Raw genomic sequence first — 4,971 nt, forward strand, 5'->3', positions numbered from 1 at the left:
ACATACCCAAATTTGAAAAATACATGTTGATAAAAATTAGGGTATGAGAAGCCAACTTCCCTTGAAAAGATGGAGTCAAAAATTGTTGAAGTGTGGAGCAATGTTGCAAACAAGTGATGGAGTGAAACCAATCTTCAATGTATGCGTTACTTTGTTGATTTCTCATATCCATCAGATCATGAAGTCCTTGGTCTTTTAAAATAACTTGTTGATGCATCCTACAAGAAACCTCATTTCCTTCCATAGCTTCTACAATTTTTGCATTTGAAACATTCTGAATCTCATTGTAGGTTTTCTCTAATAACACATGTGAGATAGAATGGGTGGGAAGGGTGGGTAAATTTTCCAGCTCATCATTGTAAGCATGTTGTACTGGTTTATTATGGTGAGGGTGTGAAATTAGTTGAGCAGGAGCATTTTGATGATGTGGCTGATTGGGTTGTGTGAATGGTTTTGATGGGCAAGCAAGGTGTTGTGAAAGAGCTGGTGGAGAATATGGAGAATGCGCTTGTGCTACAAGATGAGGGAGAGTAGTCATGCCATCATAAGATGAACCATGCCCAAATTGTAAACAAGATAGGTGGTTATATTGAAATTGACATGGCTGCCCTAACACATTAGCATTCCATAATGTATTATGCAAGTATGATAATGGAGAAAAAGTGTTTTGAACCATACCTATAGGCCTTGATTTCCGTGGTTTTGACCTTGTTGCAGCTTCCTCATCTCTTTGATATGCTACTTCCATCGTAGATAAGGAAGAGTGAGTATCTATGAGATGCTCCTTTCGGTCATGAGAACAAAACATTTCATCACATTCTTCATTTTTATGAACCTGCAAAACATCCAATTTTTCATTTAGAGAGCTAATAAAATCAACTTTAAAATGTTCAAACAACACATTGATTTCAGCTCTTATGTCTCCTGTTCTTGTAGCAGATTTGGAAAACAAAGAAAAAACATCTCTAGGATTCTTACCAGCCTTGGAGATTCCTCTTGAATACCTTATGCACAACTCACAAACATCATCATATGATAAATGAAAAACATCACCTTTTCCTATCAGATTTAAAAGTTCTAAAAATTCATCTTTGATTCCTTTAAGAAGGCGTGTTTTTAAGATCTCTTTTTCCAAATGCTTATATTTTGATTTTTGAAGGTTATAATGAAATCGATCTACATAATCCTCCAAACTTTCATCTTCCCCTTGTATCATATCGAAAATATCTTCATTGGCTTTGCAATAGTCTTGGTACTTTTTCAAGAATATGTTCTTCATGTCCTCCCATGATTGGATGCAATTCCCACCTAGGCTCATGAACCATCGAAGAGCTGCTCCTTTTAGAGTAAGAGGAAACACTTTCAATCTTTGATCATTAGTACAATAATCATATCCTCTACAAAGTATTTCAAACTCAAACAAAAATGTATGTGGATCTTCATTTGCTAAACCATGAAAATTTGGTAAAGATGGGGGAATTATGTGCATTTGTGTTACTCCTCCTAGATCTTTGATAGGAAATTCAAAAGTAGAAACGTGAGCCATTTCTTACCATAATAGAAGATGTTCTTCATGTGTTTTCTTCAAGGCTCCTTCTTCAAATGTTCCTGTCAATCGGTTAATGAAATGGGTGGTGCTTACATCACCACTTGCGTGAGATCATGTGATTCATTTTTTTAAAAATTTCTATTATTCACACAAAAATTCAAACACCTATCTCTACTCTAGGTTCTTTAACAGTCCTGCTGGAAAGCGGACGGGGGAGCAGGGCTTTTACATGCTCCGTACGCAGGTTCTTACCTTCCGTTTTTAAGATCCAACTCTTTCCTAGCAGGCAGTCATCAAATTCACAATACTCTTTAGAAATGGCTACACTCTCCCCGGCAACGGCACCAAAATGTGGAGCGAGAAAAAGGTGTCTTGTGAACTCCTAATTACCTCACATTAATTATCAACCCAGGGACGACTTTTTATTTCAAGAATGTACTCTGTCTGAGGCGGCTATTTTCTTAAGAGCAATGTTGTGCAATATAGTGCTTAAAACCCAAAAGTAGATGAACGCTTGAAAAAGAAATCTAATTGGAACAGCAAGAAACTAAATCATTCATTCAAACAACCATCAATCGAGGATATGGTAGCAATGACTCAGTCCTCTAGAAATTGATGAAGGAAAAGGAATTAGAGTATGGATCATGGATCTGGGAGCATAATAGCGTCTGCTGTGTCTCACGACAGCCTTGATCCTCCTCCCACACTAAAGCAATAAATGCAAGGAAAAGGAATGGCAAAAAGCAGCATGAAACGAAATGGAAAGCAGTAAATGAAACAGCAATTAAAAGAACTAAATCTCGCGAGTTAAAACTGAACTCTCATTCCGCAATCAAATAACAATCGGCAAAAGCAATTCCAATGAACTTTACTTTATGAGACGATATTTACAAATGAATTATGGAACAGCAATAATCAAATGAAACAACAACAATCAAATGGAACAGCAATCCTTAATGAATTACAAAATAACAACTATCACCCGTATGTACATGATTTACATTAATATAGCAATCTGAAAGTATTGAATGATATAACTATATTTCTGAACGAAGGAACATTGTCCTCAAGCCTCACAAATACTATTTCACATGGATCGGATAACAGTAACATTCATACCAATGTTCCGCTACGGAAATAGCTGAGAAATGCAATTCGAATAGATCCACTTATACAATGCAGAGACATGAGAGAAAGAACTCCTTCAGATATCAATTATCATGAGGCATAGTATATCACATATAAAGAATGTATCAGATTACTTAATAACAGAAATGAACAAACCACACGCAATTTACCATATAATACAACAGCGACAAGTGTCCGTTGGAGCCGGGCCCGTAGCTTCCAATGGCACCGCCGTAAATTATTTCAGATGCAGGGAGAAAGTAAATGCCAAGCCTTTTATATTAACGCATCAATGATAATACAGCAACACTAATTCCCAAAGAGATTCGATCGTCTGAGTTCTGAAACTTAGAATTACAAAAACAGTCCTCTTCCCCCGTCTCTGATCTTGGGTTTCATTTAAATAGAGAAATATCAGAGCATGGATAATTACAAAATGATTTGTTTTACAGAATTGGATGGATCCTAACCAATTGATCAACCAGATCAAGGCGAATTTTGGCTTTGCAGTTAAGATTTGGAGGGCGGCCGCAACAGCAAATCTCAGAAAATCGTGCTCAAAGAACCCTGCGTTTCTCCCTGTACAAGCCGAATTTGGGCAAACTGTTCAGTTTGAAGATAATTGGGCCCGTTCTGGACAAAACCCATGTTCCGGATTTTCCAAATTCGTCTTCATTTGCTCAGAATCTTAACCGCAAAACTGTCACTCCTTAAACCAGCGAATTTCTGAGTTGGCTGATTTAAAAATCAAATCTTCAATCTGGAAGTTACTTTGGAAGCTAAAAATGGCGAATGATGTTACAACCAACTTATTAGAACTATCATTGATAAATTAATGCATAATAATCAATTTATTAAAAATAAAAGAGAATAAATAATATTAATCCATGAGAGCATAAATTATTTATAAAATGGATTTGAATGATAAATTATAATAAATGTCATGATGAAGAATGGTGGAAATGGGTGGAATAAACGTTCACAAGTGACAACAATCATGGCATATTAACGACCCTACAACTCTCAACCCATTGGCCAAACGGGGAGCAGTATTCCCAACAAGCCTTGCTGAGGGTATGATGCCAACTAAGGTATACTTTGCATCGACCAGATAAGGGGGAAACATATCCGAACCTATGAAAATAAGGGAGAATAATCTCCAACCCTATGGGTAACAGATATGGAAGTACCCTATTTTCTAGAGATCCCTCTACCCTAGGAGCCCTCTATCCCCATTACTCACCCTGGGAGCTCAAACAGGGTGGAAAGAGTTGGTTTAGTGTCCTTTATCAGAATTTCCCCTTGTCTGGAGGGGCTACATCTATCAGTCTAAGATGCTCTCTGAAGACCAAGAAATTTCCTTTCGGTAATGCCTTGGTGAGAATATCTACAATCTTGTCATCTGTTGAAATGTGATTGGAGTCTAACAACTCCTCTTTTCACCATGTCTCGAATAAAGTTATGTTGAATCTCAATGTGCTTGGAGTTGTCATGAAAAATGAGATTCTCCGCCAGAATAATCCCACTCTTTTTGTCGCAATATATCATTATAGTGTCTAGGACCTACTCAAATAGCTCTCCAAAGAGCTTCCTCAACCAAACTACTTCGTAGCTAGCCATGCTAGCGGCAACGTATTCTGCTTCGGTGGAGCTCAATGCTACAAAATTTTGTTTTCTAGTCATCTAATATATCATGGCAAATTCAAGGCTAAAGAAACATCCATATGTACTATTTATGTTGATAAAATTTCCTACCCAGCCAGCATTACTATATCCATGAAATTAAAAACCTTTGATAGAATATCTTAGACCAAGTGTGATCGACCCATCCAAATATCTCAATATGTGTTTGACAACGATCCAATCTGCATAGAGGGGCTCAGACATGAATTGAATCAATGTTTTTACTACATAACATATACATAGATGGGTGTTCACTAGGAACATCATAGCCCCAATCAATTGTCTATACCAGATGGAATTTCCAAATCGGGTCCTGTAGCTTCTCCACATAACTTCAGTAAGTTCATTTCCATCGGTGTAGCCATGGATTTACATTCAATTATTCCAAATATTTTCAGCAACTTCACAATGTATTTTCCATGTGAAAGGAAAATCTCAGCAGGCCTTTGCCACACCTCAAGGCCTAGAAAGTAGTGCATGAGTCCAAGGTCTTTCATCTTGAATTCAGAGGCTAGATCCCTCTTACATTCGATCATCAAAGGCTCACTACCAGTCAAGAATAGATCATCAACATATAAAACCAAAATCAATGACATACCTTGGACTACCTT

This window comes from Pinus tabuliformis, chromosome 6 (assembly GCF_031772625.1).
Source record: "Pinus tabuliformis cultivar Carrire ecotype Pingquan chromosome 6, CPIR1, whole genome shotgun sequence".
Taxonomy (NCBI): domain Eukaryota; kingdom Viridiplantae; phylum Streptophyta; class Pinopsida; order Pinales; family Pinaceae; genus Pinus; species Pinus tabuliformis.